Genomic DNA, 24,946 nt, shown 5'->3' on the forward strand with positions numbered 1-24,946 from the left:
CACTCTCTCTGAATGAATAAATAAATCTTTAAAAAAAATAAAAATAAAAAAATAAAATTAAAAAAAATTGACAAGTTTCTATCAAGGATTTAAAAAGAAAAAAAAAGGCACAAATGAACAATATTAGGAATGGAAAAATATTTAACTCAAGTGCAACAGACCAAGAATATTTTGTATAACTTTATTCGGGTAAGTTTGAAATCTTAGATTAAATGCAAAAATCTCTAAAAAACTAGTTGTCTAAACTGGCTCAAAAAGAAATATTTATTCTTGAAATATCCTGTCATCATTCAGTAAATCGAGTTTGAAATCTAAAAATCTCACTGATCCAGACCCAGACAGTCTTACTGGTGAATTCTCTAAAACAAACAAACATGCTACTACAAAGGATAGAAGAACAGGGAAAACTCATTCATTCTTTTTTTAGACTAGCATTACTTGATACTGAAAACCTATGAAGTCAGGCACACTCGTGTTCTGGGGCTGGCATATCAGAACAGCACAGACTGGGTGGACTAAACAGAAATGTATTTTCTCATAGTTTTGGATGCTGGTTGTCTAAGATCAAGTTGTTGGCAGGGGCTGTTTCTGGTAAGGCCTTTCTTTCCGGCTTATAGATAGCTGCCTACTTAGGTCCTCACGTACCTTCTCAAGAAAGCAGAGAGAGAGAGAGAGAGAGAGAGAGAGGGAGATCTGTGTATCTTCCTCTCTCTCTCTCTCTCTCTTTTTTTAAAAGTAGGCTCCATGCTCAGCTTGTGGGCTTGCACTTACAACCCTGAGATCAAGAGCTGCAAAATTTACCAAGTGAGTCAGCCAGGTGCCCCTTTTTCTCTTCTTATAAGATACTACTCCTTTCAGAATAGGGCCCCATTTGTCTAATCTGATCTAACCCTAGCTACTTCTCTAAAAGCTCTGTCCCCAAATATAGTTACCTGAGGAGTTAGGGCTTCACTTTATGAATTTTGGGGGACACAGTGTAAACTATGATATTATGTGTATTAACATTCTCCATACAAACATAACTAATAGGGTGTGTGGAGAGAGATTTATTTTAAGGAAATGGCTCGTTCAATTGTGGAGATAGACATGTCCATAGGCATCAAGGTGGGCTGGCAGCCTGGAGACTCAGGGAACAGTGAGTATTTCTTCTTGTTCAGGGGAGGTCAGTCTTTGTTCTTTTAAGGCTGTAGACTGGAAAAAAAAAAAAAAGGCTGTAGACTGGATGAAGTCCAACCCCATCATAGAATGCAATCTGCTTTATTCAAAGTCCACTGATTTAAGAATTAGTTCAAAAAACACTCTTATAGAAACATCCAGAATAATATTTTTTTAATTTTTATTTATTTATGATAGTGAGAGAGAGAGGCAGAGACACAGGCAGAGGGAGAAGCAGGCCCCATGCACTGGGAGCCCGACGTGGGATTTGATCCCAGGTCTCCAGGATCGCGCCCTGGGCCAAAGGCAGGCGCTAAACCGCTGCGCCACCCAGGGATCCCCAGAATAATATTTGACCCAATATCTGGGCACTGGATCCAGCCAAGTGGATACCTAAAATTAACAATCACAGTATGAACAAGAAAATTATGATCCAACCTTATTCATTCAACCTAGATTAAAAATTAGCAAACCAAATTCAGTAATGTATTAAAAAATTATGATCTTGGAATTATTCCAAGGATTATAATACATTAATACAGGAATGCAAAGTTGGTATAAAATTATTAACTAAGGTACTTTATCTAGTTTATATAGTAAAAGAGAAAAATCTTTCTCTTGAGAAAGAAAAAACTTCTCAATTCTTATCCAACTAGAAAGAAAGAAAGGGTATCTACCAAAAGCCTACAGCAAGCAGCACATATAGATACTCGATACATTAACACGGGTGTTATTGCAAAGCAGTGCAGTAATAATGGACTTCTCAAAAATGAAGTTGGCATTATTGTTTATCCATATGGAAGAAAGTAAAATTGGATCTTTACCTCAAAGCATACCTCAAAATTAGTACAGGTAAAAGACTAAATGTGAAACGAAAACTCTCACAAGAACATTTAAATATCTTTGTGCCATTGGTGTAAGAATAGATTTCTGAAACAGAATTCAAGAAGTACAAATAGTAAAACAACTGGCCAGTAAATTTTACTATATTAATATTGAAAACTTGTGGTTAAAAAAATGAAGCTATGAAAAAAAAATGAAGCTATGAAGTAGGAGAAAATGTAGCGTGTGAAAATAGATGTGTATATGGGTGTGTGTGTGTGTGTGTGTGTGTATGTGTTGAATATATCAACAGCAACTACAAGTCATTAAAGAGAAGTTAAACTGGTAGACAAATGAGAAAAATAAGTTTATAGAAGATGAAGCAGAAACTTTTATTAAATAAACATAAGATGCTCAACCTTATTAGGAAAATGTGGATTCAACCCACAATGAAAAACACAGTCTCACTCAGGAGATTGGCAAAAAGTAAAAGAACCAAAGACAAAAAAAAAAAAAAAAAAACCATGTAATATAAAATGTGAGATTTTAGAATTTGAAGCTGTTTTGAAATCTTTTGAATCAGTGTGCAAACACCCTGTAAGGTTAAACGGGTGCATGCTCTACAACCCAGCAGTTTTGCTTCTGTGTATATACCTCACAGAAACCCTCACACACGAGTACCAGGGTTTTATAAAACTGCTCATAATAGCAAACGATGAAAATCACCCATGTACACATCAACAGTAAGTTATGTTCATATTCAAGAATATAAGGGCAGAAATGAACTACAGTTACACACATCGACCTGGATGAATCTTAGAAACATGATTTTAAGTGAAAGACGTAAGTCACATTAACAGTAGAATCCATTCATATAAAATTTAAAACTAGATAAAATAATGTGCTGTTGAGGGTCATAAAAGTATAAAGAAAAGGGAGAGACCAATGAACACAATAACAGAATGGTGGTTACCTCTGGTGGGAGAGAAAAGGACGCAATTAGAGAAGACAGGGAATGGGGCATTTGGGATACGTTAGTGGTCTATTTCTGATCCTCTGCCGTGTGCATAAGGGTCTCTGAGTTTTAAACTGTACATAAATATGTTTCTCATTCTTTTATGTATGCTTTATTTAAAAATAAGTTATTTGCTAATCATGAAAGTTAAGCATTTTCATTTTAAAGCCTTTGGTAAATGAATATAGGTTTAATCAACAAGAAACAATAGCATCCTTAACATTCTTTATAAAAAGTGACATCCTTGAATAATTTTCAGAAGAGTTGCAGTATGTTTAAAATTGTGTATTTTCCTTTTTTGAATGAGAACATAAGCAGAGTCATTTTTACATGATAATATGGGCAGACACATGAGTCTTAACAAAACCAAGAACGGAATTAATTTGAAAATGAGTAGCTTATTGCTTATAGAATCTACACTTAAGATTTGGGCTCATGTGTACTGACCAAGTGAGATGTATTTGTCAGAAATGTGGTGCTTTCGAGAACGAAACCAACTCCACTTACTACAATAGTTTTTGGGTCCATTAGTGGTTGTGATTGCTTCAACTGTGGGCCTTTTGAAATTCAGTGACTAATTGGTGCCATCTCTAAATGAAGTCCAAAATGATACCTCACTTATGCCAAAATCTAGGCTAGAATCAATAGTGTTTTCATGAGGAGAAACCAGAGTATTTTTAGAAGACACATTTCATTTTGCTGTGGCAAATGATTTTGAATTCATTTTCATTAATATAAGGTAATACTTTAGGCATTGACACATTGAAAAAAATGAGAACGAGTGTGCATTCTCAAAGCTTGTTTAACATTAAAAGGAGTTTAAAAAAAAACTGTCATAATCATCTGAATACAATTATAACTATATTCACTGGCCAGGTGACCAAAAAGATTGATGAACTAAAACTTTTAAAAAGGTACAAAATGAGTTTTTAAATGCCATTAATAGAATAGTTAGTAAAGCCACCCCACATCACAAGGGTCCTAACTAATAATGAAAACCTCTTTAAAAAGGGTAAAAACATTACCTTAAACATTAAAACATTACAAAAACATTACATTAGTAACAGGAGCTCTCTTATTTTCAAGGAAAAGAACTAAGTTCATCATCAGCATCTGAAGTCCCTGTAAATACCTACCTGCTTTGGTGGATTTGTTAAATAATGGGGCAGTTTTAGGGCAGCCTTGTCAATTTCAAGTAGTTCTGGAGAAGAAAATGAACCTCTAAATATTCAAGTTTAAATTTCTTTCTCCTTTTCCACTTACCTACTTTTTATTTGTGTGTTTCTTTCCTTTTTACTGTCAGGAAGGGCCACATTCAGAGGGCCAATTCAGTCCAGTATGATATAAACCTGGTAGAGACAAGCACTGGTGCCCAGCACAATAAGCAAATTCAAAATAAAATGTTCATTTTAAAGTCCTGGATGAGGTTGTTGTTGTTACATATGGGGATCTGGAGCTACCCAAAAGGTTGACCCAAGGAAAATTTTGTATGCATTTTGACATTAAGATGGTTTTCTTATTAGCGACATAAGTCATCTTTTTTTTTTCCCAGAGAAAACCATGTTATCTCGTATGTGAAATTATGTTGTTAGCTATAATGTTCACTATGTGAACATTAGTGTACATTGTACACAATGTACAATGTATATAGTGTACATTGAATGTACACTATTCAAGGGATTATTTCTCCGGAAATAATGTGAAGTGGGCGTATATAGAGAGGAGGAAGATTTTTTTTTTTTTTTTTTTCCTGTAAGGATAGGAAAATCTTTGGGAAACTTGGAGGCCAGTTAACGGCTGAAAAGTATCTTGAGACTTCTACTTCTGGCCAAGATGGAGTAACAGGGACTGGATTTATCTCCTACTTAAAAAAATTTTTAATAAAGGATCTAATACATGAATGGATATAATACACAGGTTTTCAAGACCTTGGACATCAGGAAACAAAGGATCATGATTCTTGAGAGATGGGAAACAGAAGAGGTGATCCAGTGATTACTTCAGATTATTGCCTTGAAAGAGTTTACAGGCTGTGGCCCAGGGTGGGGGAACCCAGGCTGAGCTTGGTAGACTCCCTGAGTTGAGAAGATAAAACTGAGTCTAGAAAGATTGAAGAGACTATGGTCTGTGAACAGAGTGCCGGACAAAATAGCTGCACAGAGAGAATTCCAGAAATCCTCAGTTCAAGTATTCAGTTGAGTATTAACACATATATAGGAGGGGAGTACTTGAGGTTAGGGTCAGAATTACATTTTTAAAAAATTATTTATTTATTTGAAAGATAATGGAAGCACAAGCAAGATGAGGGACAGAGGGAGAAGCAGAGTCCTTGATGAGCAGGGAGCCTGATTTGAGGCCATATCCCAGGACTCCAGGATCATGATCTGAGTTGAGAGCAGATGCTTAACCGACTAAGCTACCCAGGTGCCCCTGGTACAGGATTACCTGAAAGGATTAGAGGTGTCCAGTACTCACACAAGGCTGGGAAAAGTGTCTGTTCCCAATAATAAAACAAAAACTCCAGTTATTCATGAGGCATTAGGTAGAGTACCGAGGAATGTTTCCCCAGTAGAGGGGAATAATTAGCCCACATTAAACACTGTTCTGGTCCTGCCTAATAATCCTTAAAAGTGAGAACTGAGTCAATTTGTTTCCAAATAACTGCATCCCGGATTAAAGTTCAATAAGGCAAACAAACAACAACAACAAAAACAATCCAGTACGCAACAGGTACAATTCACTGCCTTGCATCCGATCAGAAATTACCAACCTGTTGGTTTAACATATGCAATCAATATGACATAGCACATTAACAGAATGAAAGATAAAAGCGACATGATCATCTTGGTAGATGCAGAAAAATTAGTTGACAAAGTTAGTGTCCATTAGTGATAAAAACTCTCATCAAAATAGGCATAGAGGAAATTTCCTCAACACAATAAAGACCATTTGTGAAAATTCCACAGGTAGTCTCATTATCAATGGGAAAAAAACTGAAATTTTTGTCTTTTGTACTTGGCCAATACCAAGCAAAGATCTCATTCTCAGACTGGAAGTACTACAAGAGCAACTAGACCTGGTATTTCTTAAAAAACAGCATCCAATCAAAAAGGAAGAAGTTAAATTATCTCTGTTTGCAGATTACATTATTCTATATGCAAAAACCATAAATAAAATACTCCATTAGAAATTGTTAGAACTAATAAATGGCTTCAGTAAAGTTTCAGGATACAAAACATATAGAAATAAGTCGCAATTCTTTACACCAGCAGTGAGCTATCTGAAAAAGAAGGAAATCAAAATTATCCTATTTATAATATACCATCAAAGTGATGACTTAGAAATGATCTTAAACCAAGGAGGTCAAAGATCTATACATTGAAAACTATAAAACCTTTATTAAAGAAATTAAAAAAAAAAGAAAGAAATCAGAGATGCAAAAAAATGGGAAGATAGCCCATGTTCATGAATTGGAAGAATTAATATTAAAATGTCCATACTGCCGAAAGTGATATACAGATTTAACGCAATTACTATCAAAACTTCAATGGCATTTTTCACCAAAGTAGAAAAAAACAATTCAAAAACTTGTATGGAACCACAAAGACCCTGAATAGCCAAAGCATTCTTGAGAGAGAAGAGGAAGGTTGGAGGCATTACACTTCCTGCCTTTAAATTATTTTACAAATATATTATAATTAAAACAGACACACAGACCAATGGAACAGAATTAAGAGCCCAAATGTAAATCAACCACATATAGTTAATGAATTTTTTAAAAAGTCTTTATTCAAATTCTAGTTAGTTAGGTAGCATGCAGTGTGTTATTAGTTTAAGGTGTACAATATAGTGACTCAACATTTACATACAATACCCGGTGCTCATCCCACGTGCCCTCCTAATCCCCATCACCCATTTCACCCATCCTGCCATCCACCTCCCATCTCTCTGGTGACCCTCAGTTCTCTGTAGTTAAGAGTGTGTTTCTTGATTTGCCTCTCCCCCTTACCTCTATAATCATTTGTTTTGTTTCTTAAATTCTACATGTGAGTGAAATCATATGGTATTTGTCTTTCTCTGACTGACTTCATTCTCTTAGCATAATACTTTCTGGCTCCTTCTACATTGTTGCAAATGACAAGATTCTTTTTTACGGCTAATATCCCATGATATATACATACACCACTTTCTTATTCATCAATTGATGGACACTTGAACTGTTTCCATAATTTGGTAATTTTAGGTAATGCTGCTATAAACGTTGGGATGTATGTATCCCAATCCCTTTGAATTAGTGCCTTTGTATTCTTTGGGTAAAATACCTAGTAGTGCAATTGCTGGATTGTAGGGTAGTTCTATTTTAAACTTTTTTTTTAGAGATGGGGGAGGGGCAGAAGGAGAGGCAGAGAGAATCCTAAGCAGGCTCCACACCCAGTATGGAGCTCAACATGAGACACATTCTCAAAACCTTGAGGTTATGACCTGAGCTGAAATCAAGAGTCAGATGTTTAATTGACTGAGCCATCCGGGTGCCCCCTATTTTTAACTTTTTGAGGAGTCCACAATGGCAGCACCAGTTTGTATTCCTACCAACCGTGCAGGAGGGACTTCCTTTGTCCACATTCTCACCAACATCTGTTTTTTCCTTGTGTTGTTAATTTTAGCCATTCTGACAGGTGTGGGGTGATATCTCATTGTAGTTTTGGTTTGTATTTCCCTGATGGTGAATGATGTTGAGCGTCTTCTCATGTGACTGCTGGGCATCTGCATGTCTTCTGTGGAAAAATACCTATTCATGTCATCTACCCTTTCTAAAATTGGATTATTTGGTTTTTGGCTGTTGAGTTTCATAAATTCTTTGTGTATTTTGGATATTAATCCTTTATCACATATGTCATTTGCAGATATCTTCTCCCATTCTGTAGGTTTCTTTTTAGTTTTGTTAATTCTGTCCTTTGCTGTGTAGAAGAAGCTTTTTATTTTGATGAAGTCCCAATAGTTTATATTTGCTTTTGTTTCCCTTGTCTTAGGAGACATATCTAGTAATGAATTGCTATTGTTGATGTCAAAGAGGTTACTGCCTGTGTTCCCCACTAAGATTTTGATGGTTTCATGTCTCACATGTAGGTCTTTAATCTATTTTTAATTTATTTTTGTGTATGGTGTAAGAAAATGGTCTAGTTTCATTCTTTTACATGATGCTGTCCAGTTTCCCAACACCATTTGTTGAAAAGACTGGTTTTTTCCTCCATTGGATAGTCTTTCCTGATCTGTAAAAGATTAATTGACCATATAGTTGTGTGTTTATTTCTGGGTTTTCTATTCTGTTCTCTTGATCTATGTGTCTTTTTTTTTTTTTTTTTGTGCCGGTACCTACTGTTTTGATCACTACAGTTTTGTAATATAAGTTGTGGTTCAGAATAGTGATACCACCGCTTTGCTTTTGTTTTTCAAGGTTTCTTTGGCTATTTGAGGTCTTTTTGGTTCTATACAAATTTTAGAATAGTTTCTTCTAGCTCTGTGAAAAATGCTGGTGGTATTTTGATGGGGATTTCATTTAATGTGTAAATTGCTTTGGGTAGTATAGATATTTTAACAATATTTGATCTTCTGATTCATAAGCATGGAATCTCTTTCTATTTATTTGTATCATCTTCAGTTTCTTTCATCAGTGCTTTATAGTTTTCAGGGTACAGGTCTTTCACCTGTTTGGTTAGGTTTATTCCTAGATGACTTATTGTTTTTTGTGTTATTGCAAATGGGGTTGATTCCTTAATTTTTCTTTCTGCTTCTTTTCTTTTTCTTTCCTTTCCTACCTTTCCTATCCTTTTCTTTTTCTCTTTCTTTTCTTTTCTTTCTTTCTTTCTTTCTTTCTTTCTTTCTTTCTTTCTTTCTTTCTTTCTATTTTTTTTTTTTTTAGAGAAGGAGCTTGTGAGTCGGGGTGGGGAGGGGCAGAAGGAGAGAAAGAGTATCCTAAGCAGACTCCTTGATGATGTGGGGCTCAATCTCATGACCCTGAGATCATGATCTGAGCCAAAATCCAGAGTTGCATGCTCAACTGAGTTACTGAGGCACCCCATCATTTCATTAATGGTATAGAAATGCAACAGATTTCTGTATATTGATTTTTTATCCCGAGACTTTACTGAATTTGTGTATCAGTTCTAGCAATTTTTTGGTAGAACTTTTTGGGTTTCCTATATAGAAGATCATTGGGGTGATACATCAGATTTAAAAATTTCTGCACAAAAAATGAAACAATCAACAATATTAGAATACAATGTAAGAGGTGGGAGAAAACATTTGCAAACCATATATCTGATAAGGGGTTGAACCCCAATGTGTATATAAGGAAGTTCTACAACTCAATAGCAAAAAACCAACTAATCTAATTCAAAAATGGGGTCCTTCAACATGCTTAGCTCTTCCCTATTTCTGAGGAAAATGTACGTGGAATGCTATTTTGTCACTATTTTTCTAGATAAAGAAATATTAAAATAACTATTTGTATCTCTCAGTCTTCTCTGCACAGGAGCAGCTCTCCTGCCACAGCCCCTCATCTCCTGAAAATGTACACCTCACAAAGTTTGTCTCCATTCTCTTCTCGGTCAGGAGCACTTCTCAGCTGGTGAGCCAATCACTGTCGTTAGTGGTGCTAAAACTTCAAGAGACACTGACAGATGAGAACTTCAGCATCTAGGCTGCCCTGTGTCCCCTGACCTCACTTATACCTTGGAGCAGTTTCCAAACAAGCACCATTTCATGGGACATTGACACAGCAGCCAAGTTCATTGGGGTTGAGGCTGCCACGGTAGGAATGACTAGCTCTGGGGCTAGAATTGGGACTGGGTTTAGTTGTGTTTGGTTATACCAGGAACCCTTCTCTGAAGCAACAGCTCATCTCCTACTCCATTCTGGGCTTTTGTCCTCTTGGAGGCCATGGAGTTCTTTTGCTTAATGGTCGCCTTTCTCATCCTCTTCACCATGTGAAGGAGCCATCCCCACCTCCTATAGGACTTTTTCCTGTGGTTTATCTACCCTGCATGGTCCTTTTCCTATTCCTCCTGAGACCATGTGGTGAAGGTGGTTGGCTTAGGGAAAACAAGTACTATATTCTTAAGAAAGAATAGTTGTTTATGAAATAGTCATACATAGGATTTTTTTTAAATTTTTTTTTCATACATAGGATTTTAAATGTAGGATTTCTTATGAGTTAATTACAGGTGTTTTGTTTTAAGAACTTTTTCTTTATTTTAAAGATTTTATTTATTTATTCATGAGAGACACACAGAGAGAGGCAGAGACACAGGCAGAGGGAAAATCAGGCTCCATGCAGGGACCCCGACGCGGGACTCGATCACGGGTCTCCAGGATCAGGCCCTGGGCTGAAGGCAGTGCTAAACCGCTGAGCCACCCAGACTGCCCTGTTTTAAGAGGCTTAAATATGATTCCTCTCTCTCCTTACTGAGTGTCATAGAACTAATTGCATCTTAATACAGAGCCCATGTAGGAGACAAAAAAAAACCAAAAAATCTTCCAGACTTAATCTAAACTAGATTTTTTCCCTTTGTAAACGTGACCCCAAAAAACGGAGGGGGAGAGGTGCAAAGAACCTGAATAGATATTTTTTTTAAAGAAGACATACAGATGGCTGACAGGTATATGAAAGATGCTCAACATTACTAATCTTCAGGGAACTGCAAATCAAGACCATAGTGAGATATCATACCTGTGAGGGTGGCTATTTTTTTTTTTTTTTTATGATAGTCACAGAGAGAGAGAGAGAGAGGCAGAGACATAGGCAGAGGGAGAAGCAGGCCCCATGCACCGGGAGCCTGATGTGGGATTCGATCCTGGGTCTCCAGGATCACGCCCTGGGCCAAAGGCAGACGCCAAACTGCTGCGCCACCCAGGGATCCCGGGGGTGGCTATTATAAAAAGATAATGTGTTGTTGAGAATGTGGAGAAAAAGGCACCCTTGTACACTGCTAGTGGGAATATAACTTGGCTCCATCATTATGGAAAACATTTTGGAGCCTCCCCAAAAAATTAAAAATAGAATTTTTGTGTAATGCAGCAATTCTTCTGGATATATATCCAAAAGGAAATGAAATAAGTATGTCAGGATGGCTGCGCTCCTGTGTTTATTGCATTATTCACAATAATCAAGATATTAAAAAAACCCTAATATTCCATTAACAGATGAATGGATAAAGAAATAGCAGCTGAACATTATTCAGCCTTTAATAAAGAAGTTCCTGCCATTTATGACAACTTAGATAGACCTGGAGCCGTGCTAAATGAAATAAGCAGCCAGAAAGAAAAATAATAGTACGTGATCTCACTAGCATGTAAAATATACAAAAAAGTTGCATACAAGCAGAGAGTAGAATAGTAATTACCAGGAGTGAGGAGGTTGGGGAAATAGGGAGATGTTGATCAAAGGGTAAAAGGTTGCAGTCGTAGGCTAAATAAGTGGAGAAATCTAATGTACAAGTCTGATGAGTATGGTTAATAATGCTGTATTCTACATTGGAATTTGCTAAGGTGTAGATTTCAGATGGTATCACCACAAAGAAATAAAATGGTAACTATGTGAAAAGATGGATGTATTAATTAGCTTGACTTTAGTAAATCACTTTCCTATATATATGTACTATTAAAACATGCTGTGTACCTTAAATATATGAATTTTTATTAAAAATAAATCTAATGCAGTAAAGGATAACTTAAAAAGAAAATGAGCAACCTGAAAAGAAGCAGGAAATGTGTTTAAAATAAGAAAAATTAATAAACTGAAATTGATCCAGAATTATTACAAATCTTAGAATTAGCAGGCAGGCACATTAAATAGTTATTATAAATGTATACCATGTATTCAAAAGTTTAGTAGGAATACGGAAGATATATATTTAGAAAAATTAAATTGTACTTCCAGAGATGAAAATAAGTGTATGAGATGAAAACAGTAAATGGTATTAACATCAGATTACACATTATAAAAGAAAATATTGGTAAACTTGAATATACAGTAATAGAAACTATTAAAAAATTTTTAGTGAAAAGAATGTCATGTGATACTATGCAACAACTTTAGGTGGTATAATGTAGAGGTAATTAGAGCTGCTGAGGAGATAAGAGACAGGAAAGGACAGAAAAAATATTTGCCAAAAGATGTGAAAAGTCTATGTACTGAAAACTAAAATATTGCTGATAGAAATGAAAGCAAGAGCTAAATAAATGTAGTGATAGACTGTGTTCATGATTTTGTAAAACTCAATATTGTTAAGATGTTAGTTCTCAAAATTGACCTAAAGATGCAATATTATACCAAACAAAGTCCTGGCAAGTGTGTGTTTGTAGAAATTGACAAACTATAAAATTCCTATGGAAATGCAAAGGATCTAGAATAGCAAAAGCAATTTTGAAAAAAAATGGGGATGCTTCATATTGTTTTACTACATCATATTACAAATGTACAATCAAGACACTGTGCTGTTGGCATGAAGATAAACAAATGGATCTAGAAATAGACTCGATTTTTGACAAAAGAACCAAGGCAGTTCAGTATAGAAAGGATAGTCTTTTCAACAAATTATGCTGGGACAGTTGGATAGCAACATGTAAAAAGATGAATTTAGATCCTTACTAAACACAGAAAATAACTCAAAATGTATATAAATGTAAGAGCTAAAAACTAGAAAACTCTATAAAAGAAAGCTTAGAAGACAATTCATAGAGGAAAACTTAGAAAGTCTTTGTGACATTAGATTGAGCAAAAAGTTTTAGCTTATGTGTGAAAAGCACAATTGATCAAAAAAATTGGACTTTATCACTGGACCATAAATTGGACTTCATCTACTGCTTCAAAACACACCATTATAAATATAAAAAGACAAGCCACTAACTAGGAGAAAGTACTCACAAATCATATATATAATAAAAGACTCCAGAGTATATAAAGAATTCTTTCAACTCAACAAGAGTCACCCAATTAAGATTTGAGCAATACATTTGAATTTACATTTTTCCAAAGAAAATATGCAAATGGCTTATAAGCATACAAAAAGATACTTAACATAATTAGTCAGGGAGATGGAAATTATTATTAACACTGCTATAATTTTAAAAATGTTAACAACTAATGGTGAGGATGTGGGAAAACTGGACTACAAAGCTGATGGGAATTAAAAACTGTAGCCATTTTGAAAGACTTTTGGCAGTTTCTTAAAGGGTTAATACATAAATTTATCATATCACCCAGCAATCCCTTCTCTAGTAAATGAACTACTCTAAATACATGAAAACATATGCCACCCAAAAACTTGAATATGAATTATCATAGTGGCATTATTCATAAAAAGTAGAAATAACCCAAATGTCCATCAATTACTTAGTAGATATATAAAATACAGTATATCCGTAAAATGGAATACTGTTCAGCTATGAAAATGAACAAAGTACTGGTACATGCTATAACATGGATAAACCTTTATTATACTAAGTGATGCAAAAGACCATAAGTTGGTGTGTTTACATTTTTTTGGATTTTATTTATTTATTTGACAGAGAGAGAGCATAAGCAGGGGGAACAGCAGGCAGGGGGAGAGGGAGAGGCAGGCTCCCCACACAGCAAGGAGCCTCATGGGGGACTCGATCCCAGGACTCCGAGATCATGACCTGAGCCGAAGGCAGATGCTTAACTGATTGAGCCACCCAGGTGCCCCTGATGCTTACATTCATGATGTTACAATAGATGCTACAACATGGATGAACCTGGAAGTACTATGCAAGTGGCTGCCCAGGGTAGGAGGTCAGAATGGGGAGTGACTGCAAGTGGACTGGAGATAGTATTCTACTACAAGTGGATTGTGGTGATGGTTGCACAATCGCAAATTATTAAAATTTGTTGAATTGTATACTTTTAAAAAAAAGAGATTTATTTTAGAGAGAGAGTACATGAGCAGGAGGAGGGGCAGGAGGAGACGGAGAATTCTCAAGCAAGACTCCCTGCTGAGTGTGGAGCCCGACCTGGGGCTCAGTCTCACAAGCCTGAGATCATGACCTGAACCGTAACCAAGAGTCAGCTGCTTAACCAACTGAGCCGTCCAGGTTCCTGAATTATATACTTTAAAAAGGTGAATTTATGAGATCCCTGAATTATATACTTTAAAAAGGTGAATTTATGAGATCTAAATTATACCTCAGTGAAGTTGTTTTTAAAAAGCCAGTCAGCTTTTCAACAAATGGTGCTGAGAAAAGTGAATATCCACGTGCAAAGGGAGTGAAGTTGGACTCTTACTTGGATAAAAAACTATAAAACTCTGAGAAGCAATCATGCGAGAAGGCTTCATGAAATTGGATTTGGCAGTGATTTCTTAGATATCACACCAGTCACAGGCAACAAAAGAAAACTTTGTTAAAAAGGACTTCATTAAAATTAAACATTTTTATGCATCTAAGGACATTATCAACAAAGTATAATTGCAACCCACATAATGGGAGAAAATATTTATAAATCATATATCTGAAAAGGGATTAATATCCAGAACATGTGGGACTCCTACAACTCAACAAATAAACAACATAATTCAAAAATGGGCAAAGGACTTAAATAGACATTTCTCCAAAGATATACAGATGGTCAAAAAAGCACATGAAAAAATCCTCAATACCACTAATCATTGGGGAAATGCAAATCAAAACCAGGAGATACTAGTCCACATGGATTAGGATAGCTATTACATAAAGCAGAGGACAATTGTTATCAAGGACGTGGAGAAACTGGAACTTTTTGGTGTTGTTGATGGTAATGTAAAATGGTACAGTGACACTAGAAAACAGCAAATTAGTGCCTCAGAAAACTAAACATTGAATTATCCTGTGATCCAGCAATTCTACTTCTGGGCATGTACACTAAACAATTGAAAGCAAGGACTTAAATTGATATTTGTGTGCCAGGGTTCATGGAAGCATTATTCACAATAGCCAAAAAGTGGAATTCACCAAAATGTTTACTCAATAACCAATAAACAATGTGGTACATTCACACACTGGAATGTTATTTAGCCTTAAAAAAGGAACGATAGTCTGACACTTGCTACGTCATGGATAATCCTTTAAGACATTATGGTAAGTGAAATAGGCCAGACAAAAAAGGTAAGTACTGTATGATTCCATTTACATGAGATCTTTAATCAAATTTATAGAGACAGAAGATAGGACGGTAGTTACTAGGCACCAAGAAGAGAATGGGGGTTACTACTTAATGAGTACAGTATCAGGAGGGGTCGATGACAGAGTTCTGCAGACGGATGGTGGTAGTGGTTGTACAACAGTGTGGATGTACTAAATGCCACGGAGTCGCACACTTAAAAACGATTAAAACAGTAAATACTACCAGATATGTATCACAGTAAAAACCGAAAGAGATGCCATTATTGAGTGATGCTATCACATGGTGCATTTTAATTGCTCTAAATCATCACTTGAGTTATCAAGACATTGAGATGTGCTCCTGTACTGTTTAACTGAGTAAAATGTGTTTTAATGGTTTGCTAAGTTTGTCGTTCTTTGCTGCATTTGTGGTGATAATGTCCAGAACCCCATTGCTCTGTGAAGTCTCACCAGGAAACTCCCCGAGGCCTTGCTCATTCATCAGCCACCTTCTGGTACAACTGCTCATCGGGTAAAGTCCTAGCACACGTGTACACGGTAGTCATGTCACCTCTCTTGCACCGACGCCCCAGCTCTAGGGCACCGTCCCTCAGGTGCAAGCAGGGCAGCCCGGCGGGGCGGTCAGGAGTGTCAGGTGCCATCCCCGCCAGGCCCCGGCTCCTGGGGCACCTCACACAGGCCGACGCCTCCCGTGAGGCAGGAGGTGGTGCTCTCATTCTGTGAAGGGGAGAGTGGGCCGTGGAGAAGGGCGGGCACACTTACTTCCGTGAGCCCTGAGCGGGGCTGCCCGCGCGACCCTGTGTGCTGACGAGCGCTGTGCCAGGCCGCTGGCTTGACTTAGGCGTTCTGGGCCAGGTTACGGGCTCGCCACATCACAAAACCACAAGAGCGGGTTTGTAAACGTGAATAAAAATAAATATATTGGTGGGTGTGCATATATAGGAAAAATGAGATGGAGAAAATATTTTAGTTCTTTTTTAAAAAAAAATTTTATTAATTTAAGAGTGAGAGAGTACGAGGGAGGGGCAGAGGGACAGGGAGAAGCAGACTCCCCACTGAGCAGGGAGCCCCATGCCGGGGTCGATCCCAGGACCCTGAGGTCGTGACCTGAGCCGAAGGCAGATGCTCAACCAACTGAGCCACCCAGGAGCCCTGAAAATATCTTATTCTTATTTTCCATAAGTCATGGAGAACACTGAAGAAATATCATACTGAACCAAACCATTCCTTTTTTGTCATAAAGGCAGAAAATAAATACTGTAAGGTAAAAGGGATTAAAAGGGTTAATCCTTCTTTCTTCCCTAAAAAAGACTTAAACATGAAGTCTGCTCTACTGCAACGTATGCGGGGGTCTGTAACATTTTATTGGTTTATACAGAACCGCTAAATCGGGAGCGATCCCAGTCCTGCGTGCAAGTTGCAGTGGTTCAATCCTCATTTTTTCCTGTAAGCTAATGTGCTAAAGCAAACAGAGGCAAACTTTCTTACAACTAAAAAGATGAACTCTTAGCAATATATGAAGACTCTAAGAAAAATGTCCCATAAGTGCAAGGAATGGCTAGTTCAGAGGCTTCAAAAACCGCCTAATTTTTCACCATGCTGAGCTGTCTGGGGAAGCTGCAAATGCAGATATGCTATGAAGACTTTCCACTTGGTGATTAGAAAAAGAGCTTTTATTAAGAAGGCTACTTCTAGACCATATTTTTAATATTAATGAAATGATTTCTATTAAAAGTAATTGATTTCAAGAACCTATATCTAAAAAGAAGAAACACAAATCCACAAACTGCAGAGGATACACTAATTTTCAGTGCAGGTAATTGTAGATACTTGGGATTATTGTTTTGGTTACCATTTAGGTTTCAAAGTTCCAAACCTATTTTCTTAATGAGACTTTTCATTTTTAGGGCATGATTTTTTTACAACGTGAGGCTTTCATTTTCTTAGGGACAATATAAAGAATTCATTAGGCCAGAACAGTTTCTTCAGGCAGCTTTTTCCAACTTTACCTGAAATATGAATGGATAAAGGTGTGGTCTATATACACGTGGAATATTCCTCAGCCACCAGAGATGATGAATACCCACCATCTGCTTCGACGTGGATGGAACTGGAGGGTATGATGCGGAGTGAAGTAAGTCAATCAGAGAAGGACAAACATTATATGTTCTCATTCATTTGGGGAATATAAAAAATAGTGAAAGGGAATAAACGGGAAAGGAGAAAAATGAGTGGGAAATATCAGAAAGGGAGACAGAATATGAAAGTCTCCTAACTCTGGGAAACAAACTAGGGGTTGTGGAAGGGGAGGGGGGTGGGGGAGACGGGGTGACTGGGGGACGGGCACTGAGGGGGGCACTTGATGGGATGAGCACTGGGTGTTATGCTGTATGTTGGCAAATTGGATTTAAATTAAAAAATAATAAAGTTACCCTGAGATATAATATAAAGAAAGTAATAGTGACTTTTAGGAAGTATGAAAGTGAAGTGTTGTAGGGTGCTCTGGAACAATGGGTGCTCTGAACACCAAAAATCTGAGCTAGTAAAGAGTTGAGGCAGAGAAGCAAACACAGGCCAACTGTACCAACCCAGCTGTTAACTATTTCTTCTTCAAGCCAATTTCTCCACATCTTGCCAGTTTTGTTGTTGTTTGTAGCCATTATAATGTGTGTGAAAAGGTACCTCATGGTGTGTGTGTGTGTGTGTGTGTGTGTGTGTGTGTGTTTAATGTTTAGGTCTATTTTATTTTATTTTTTGAGTTTTTATTTCAATTCCACTTAACATACAGTGTAATATTAGTTTCAGGCGTACGATCCAGTGATCCCACACTTCCATACAACACCCAGTGCTCATCGCGTGTGCACGCTTAATCCCCATCTCATGATTTTAACCTGTATTTCCCTAATGATAAGTGATGTTGAGCATCTTTCATGTGCTTGCTGGTCATCTCTGAATACCTTTCTCTGAATACCTTTCTATTCAAGTCCTCTGTACATTTTTGAGTTGGATTGTCTTTTGTTGTTGCATTTGACTTCTTTATTATATTTTGGATATTAACTCCTCATATTAATTAGGATATTAATTCCTCATAAGTGATTTTTGTACCTTATATTTTTAAATATTTAAATTCAATTAACATACATAGTACATCATTAGTTTCAGATATGATTCTCAACAATTCATCAGTTGCATATACCACCCAGTGCTCATCGTATCACGTGCCCTCCTTAAGTGATTTGAGCTATTCTCCCCTATGGATTTGCTTTTTCACTTGGGTGAAAGTGTCCTTTGTACATGAAAGTTTTAAATTGTGATGAAATCTAACTTGCTCATCCTGTTGATACGTGGGACATTGATGTCATATCCAAGAAATCATTGCCGAACCCATTGACCTGAAGTTTTCCTTCTGTTATTTTAAGACATTTATAGTTTTAGGTCTTGCATTTAGGTCTTTGATCTATTTTTTTTATTCAAGTATAATTAACAGATAGTGTTATATTAGTTTCAGGTACACAGTATAACCATTCAAAAATTCTACATGCTTCTCAGTGCTCATCAAGATAAGTGTACTTATCCCCTTTATCTGTCTCACCCATTTCCTCCCCCACCTCCCCTCTGGCAACCACCAGTTCTCTATATTTAAGAGTCATTTTTTGGTTTGTCTCATTTTTAAAATTCCACATATGAGTAAAATCCTATGGTATCTGGTATCTGTCTTTCTCTGACTTATTTCCTTTAGTATTATTATACCCTCTAGGCCATCCATGTTGTTGGAAATGGCAAGATTTCATTTGTTTTTTTGGAGTCCATAATGGATATATATATATACACACATACATATACACATATATATACATATATATACACATATATACCATTATCTATCATCTATTATCTATCTATCTATCTATCTATCTATCTATCTATCTATCTATCTATCATCTATTTTCTTTATTCATTCATCCATGGACACTTGCGTTGTGTCCCTATCTTGGCCATTATAAATAATGCTGCAGTAGGGCAGCCCCGGTGGCTCAGTGGTTGAGCACCCGCCTGCAGCCTGGTGTGTGATCCTGGAGTCCTGGGATCAAGTCCCATGTCAGGCTCCTGCATGGAGTCTGCTTCTCCCTCTGCCTGTGTCTCTGCCCCTCTCTCTGTCTCTATGAATAAATAAAATCTTTTAAAAAAATAATAATGCTGCAGTAAACATAGGGGTACATAATCTTTTCCAATTAATGTTTTCATTTTCTTGGGTAAATACCTACTAGTGGAATTACTGAGTCATATGGTAATTCTATTTTTAATTTCTTTAATTTTTTGAGGAATCTTTATATTGTTTTCCATAGTGGTTGCACCAATTTGTATTCTCACCAATGGTGCACAGGGTTCTTTTTTCTCCACATCCTCACCAACACTTGTTATTTCATGTTTTTGATTTTAGCCATTCCTGACTGATGTGAGGTGATATCTCCTTGTTTGTTTTTTTTTAATATGGACATTTATTTGCATAGAAAACATAGGGAGGTATAGCCAAGTGTTAACAGTGGCAATCTCAAGAAGATCAAATTACAGGGATGTCCACAGTCTGCACTTTCTAATCTTTACTGCTGCTTATCATCTTTCTCTTTCCCCACCATCAGTTTCCTTGTGGTTTTAATTTGCATTTCCCAAGGACATCTGTGTGGCTCAGTGGTTGAGCCTCTGTCTTTGGCTCAGGGCGTGACCCCAGGATCTCTGGATCGAGTCCCACATCAGGCTTCCCGCATGGAGCCTGCTCCCCCTCTGCCTCTCTCTGTGTCTCTCATGAAGAAATAAATAAAACCCTTAAAAATAATAATGATAATTTGCATTTCCCAGGTGATGAGTGATATTGAGCATCTCTTCATGTCTCTTGGCCACTTGTATGTCCTCTTTGGAAAAAAATGTCTACTCAGTTCCTCTCCCCACCCCCCTTTTTAAGATTTTACTTTATTTATTCATGAGACACACAGAGAGAGGCAGAGTTACAGGCAGAGGGAGAAGCAGGCTCCAGGCAGGGAGCCCGACTTGGGACTTGATCAAGGGTCTCCAGGATCACACCCTGGGCTGCAGGCGGCGCTAAACCACTGCACCATGGGGGCTGCCCCCTCTCCCCCTTTTTAAATCAGAGTGTTTCCTTGGCGTGGAGTTTTATAAGCTCTTTATGTATTTCGGATATTAACCTCTTATGAGATACATCATTTTTAAATATCATCCCATTCAGCAGGATGCCTTTTCATTTTGTTGATGGCTTTCTTTGCTATGCAAAAAAAGCTTTTTAGTTTAATATAGTCTCAATTGTTTCCTTTTCATTTTTCCCCTTGCCTGAGGATATATATATATATAATAGCACAAATATATATATATATATATATAGTACACCTGATGTTCAAGAAATTACTGCCTACGATTCCTTCTTAGGGGTTTTACAATTTCAGGTCTTAACATTTAAATCTTCAATTCACTTTGAGTTTATTTTAATATATGGTGTATGACAATGTTCTGGTTTCTTTTTCTTTTTTTTTTTTTTTGCATTTAGCTATGCAGTTTTTCTAGCACCATATGTTATAGAGACTGTCTTTTGTCCATTCAATAGTTTTGCCTCCTTTGACTATTCAAATGTGGGTTTATTTCTGGGTTCTCTATTATGTTCTATTGATCTATGTGTTTATTTTTGCACCAGTACCAGATACTGTTTTGATTACTACAGCATTGTAATGTATCTGAAATCTGGGGTTGTGATACCTCCAGTTTTGTCTTTTTTTTTCTGAAGATTGCTTTGGCTACTCAGAGTCTTTTGTGGTTTCATGCAAATTTTGTTATTTTCTAGTTCTGTGAAAAATACTGCTGGTATTTTGATAGGGATTGCATTAAATCTGTAGATTGCTTTGGGTAGTATGGACGTTTTAATAATATTTGCTCTTCCAATCCATGAACACAGAATATCTTTACCTTTGTGTCCTCTTCAGTTTCTTTCATCAGTATTTTATACCTTGCAAAAGTATAGGTCTTTCACCACTTTGGTGAAGTTTATTTCCTACATATTTTATTATTTGTGGTAAAATTGTAAATGAGACTCTTAATTTCTCTTTCTGCTACTTCCTTATTAGTGTATAGAAATGAAATATATTACTGTATATTAATTTTCTTATGTGTTTAATGAATTTACTACTTCTAGTAGTTTATTAGTGGAGTCTTTAGGGTCTAAAGACTCTATACATAAGATACATACATAAGATCATGCCGTCTGTAAATAGTGAGTTTTACTTCTTCCGTACCAATTTGGATGCCTTTGATTCCTTTTTTTTTTTTTTTTTTTTTTGGTATCTATGTCTTGTGTTGTTCCTAATATTAGAGGAAAACTTCTGAATTTTTCATCTTTGAGTATGATGTTAGCTATATTCATAAATGTACTTTATGTTGAGATATGTTCCCTCTAAACCTACTTTATTGAGGGTTTTTTATCATGAGTGGATGGTATACTTTGTCTAATACCTTTTCTGCAGCTATTGAAATGATCATATACTTATCTCATTGATTTGGGAATATTGAATCACCCTTACAAAGCAGGAATAAATCTCATTTGATCATGTGAGTGATTTTTCTAATATATTGTTGGATTCTGTTTGATGTTTTGTTGAAGATTTTGCATCTATATCCATCAGAGATAATGGCCTGTAGCTTTCCTTCTTTGTAGTATCATTATCTGGTTTTGGTTTCAGGTAATGCTAGCCTCAAAGAATGAATTGGAAGTTTTTCTCCCTCTTTATTGTTTTTTAGAATATTTGAGAATAGCTATTAACTCTTCTTTAAATGTTTGGTAGAATTCACCTGTGAAGCTGTCACTGGACTTCTGTTTGAGAGTTTTTTCATTACTGATTCAATTTCCTTGCAGGTAATTGGTCTGCTCAAATTTTCTATTTCTTCCTGCTTCAATTTGGGGAGATTATATATGTTTCTAGAAATTTATCCATTTCTTCTAGGTTGTCCAATCTGTTAGCATATAATTTTTCATAATATTCTTTCACAATTGTATTTATTTCTGTGGTGTCAGGAGTTATTTCTCCTATTATTTTTTTTAATTTTTTTTTTACTTATTTATTCATGAGAGACAGAGAGAGAGAGGCAGAGATGCAGGCAGAGGGAGAAGCAGGCTCCATGGAGGGAGCCTGATGTGGGATTCGATCCGGGGTCTCTAGGATCAGGCCCTGTGCCAAAGGCAGGTGCTAAACCGTTGAGCCACCCAGGCTGCCCTCTCCTATTATTTTTTTTTTAGTTTCTATTTTATTTCTGCTCCAATATAATTATAATTTTCTTCCTTCTACTGGTTTTGGGTTTTGTTTGTTCTTTTTCTAGCTTCTTTATGTGGAAGGTTAGGTTGTTTGAGATTTTTCTTGCTTCTTGAAGTAGGCCGGTATTGGTATAAATATCCCTCTTAGTACAGCTTTTGCTGCATCCCAAGGATTTTAGACCATTGTGTTTGCATTTTATGTCTCCATTTATTTCCTTTAAATTTTTTTTTGGTTGATGCATTCATTGTTTAGTAGCATGTTATTTAACCTGTAGTTATTTGTGTTCCTCCAGATTTTTCTTTGTGGCTGGTTTCTAGTTTCACAGCATTGTGATCAGAAAAGATGCATGGTATGGCTTCAATCATTTAGAATTTCTTGAGACTTCTTTTGTGGCCTATTATGTGGTCTCTTCTGGAGTATGTTCCATGTACACTCGAAAAGAATGTGTATTCTGCTGCTTTAGGATGGAGTGTTATGAATATATCTGTTAAATCCATCTGGTCCAGTGTGTCATTCAAAGCTACTGTTTACTTATTGGTTTTCTGTTTGATCCATCCATTAACATAAGTGGAATGTTAAAGTGTTATTATTGTACTATTATTGTATTACTATTAATTCCTCTATGTTCGTTATTAAGTGCTGTATGTATTTAGATGCTTCTTTGTTAGATGCATAAATATTTATTATTTTTATATCTTCTTGGTTTTTCCATTTTATGATTACATAGGGTCCTTTTGTGTCTCTTGTTACAGTCTTTATTTTGTATTTTGTATTGTTTGTTACAGTCTATTTTTATTTTGTATGCTACTCTGGCTTTTTTTTTTTTTTTTAAGATTGTATTTATTTATTCATGAGAGAGAAAGGCAGAGACACAGGCAGAGAGAGGAGAGGCAGGCTCCATGCAGGGAGCCCGATGCAGGACTCAATCCCAGGACTCCAGGATCATGCCCTGAGCCAAAGGCAGATGCTCAACCACTGAGCCACCCAGGTGTCCCCGACCCTGGCTTTCTTTACACATCCGTTTGTATGATAAATATTTCTCTACCCCTTCACTTTAAATCTGCATGTGTCTTTCAGTCTGAAATGAGTCTTTGTAGGCAGCATATAGATGGGACTTTTTTTTTAAGATTTTATTTATTTACTCATGAGAGACAGAAAGAGAGAGAGAGGCAGAGGCACAGGCATAGGCAGAGGGAGAAGCAGGCTCCACACAGGGAGGCCAACGTGGGACTTGATCTCAGGTCTCAAGGATCGCGCCCTGGGCTGAAGGTGGCGCTAAACCGCTAAGCCCCACCCCCACCCCCACCCCCACCCCCGGGCTGCCCTCTTTTATTGTTTTTTGATTTGTGATTACCATTAGGTTTGTACATAACATTTTCTGTATATGTTAATTAGCTTGTATTAAATTTCTGATCACCTAAGTTTGAACACAATCTTTACTTCTCCGCCCAGCCCCATATTTTAGGTATATGGTGTCATACTTTAATCCTTTTATTTCATGAGTCCCTTGACTGATTTTTACAGATATACTTACTTTTACTGTTCTGGTGTTTCCTACTTTTAATGCTCTCACTTATGATCTTTTTGTTCAACTCAAGGAAGCCTATTTAACATTTCTTGTAGTTGTTGTAGTTTCTTGTAGTTAGTTGGTCATGAATTCCTTTATCTTTTGTCTGGGAAAGTCTTTATCTCTTCTTCAATTCTGAATGGTAGGCTGGCTGGATAGAGTATTCTTGGTTGCATATTTTTTTCCTTTCACTTCCTTGTGGCCTAGGAAGTTTCTGTGAGAAATCAGTTAATAGCCTTATGGGGTTTCCCTTGTATTTAATTGCTGTCTTTTCTCCTCACTGCCTTAAAAATTCTCTATTATTACTTTTTGCCATCTTAATTATTATGTGTCTTCATGTGGACCTCCTTGGGTTGAAGGGATCTTGCTCCCTTCCTCCTTGCTGATGGGATCTCTGGGCCTCTTGGATCTGGATTTCTGTTTCCTTTCCTCAGATTTAGGAAGTTTTTCAGTTATTATTTCTTCAAATAAATTTTCTACCTGCTTCTTTCCTCCTTATGGGATCCCTATATTGTGAATGCTATTATGCTTGATAGTGTTGCTGAGCTCCCTAAGTCTATTCTTATCTTGCATATTTTTCCCCCATCTCACATGCTTAGCTTCATTTCTTGCCATTCCTCTGTCCTCCAGGTCTCTGATTCATTCTTCTCCATAGCCTACTATTTACTCCCTCTAGTGTATTTTTCATTTCATTTATCGTGTTTTTCATTCCCGATTGGTTCTTTTTTAACCCCCTTGTTAAGGGTCTCATTGATGTCCTCCATTCTTTTCTCGAGTCCAGTGAGTATCTTTATGATGATTATTTTGAAATCATCTTTTTGGAAGATTTTTAGTTATTTGAGAGAGAGAGGACAAGCAGGGGGAGCAGCAGAGGGAGAGGGAGAAGCAGGCTCCCCACTC

The 24,946-nt window shown here is 36.7% G+C and overlaps 1 long non-coding RNA gene and 1 pseudogene across 1 annotated transcript in view; both read left to right on the forward strand.

Annotated features, from left to right (window-relative positions):
• The window catches only part of LOC140623370 (uncharacterized), a 64,168-nt gene that overhangs the window by 33,736 nt on the left and 5,486 nt on the right, over positions 1-24,946 (forward strand). The gene's annotated exons all lie outside the window — the stretch shown is intronic.
• Positions 1,060-9,982, forward strand: LOC140622564 (ATP synthase F(0) complex subunit C2, mitochondrial pseudogene; annotated as a pseudogene).

The sequence above is a fragment of the Canis lupus genome, chromosome 32 (genome assembly GCF_048164855.1).
Source record: "Canis lupus baileyi chromosome 32, mCanLup2.hap1, whole genome shotgun sequence".
Classification (NCBI taxonomy): Eukaryota; Metazoa; Chordata; class Mammalia; order Carnivora; family Canidae; genus Canis; species Canis lupus.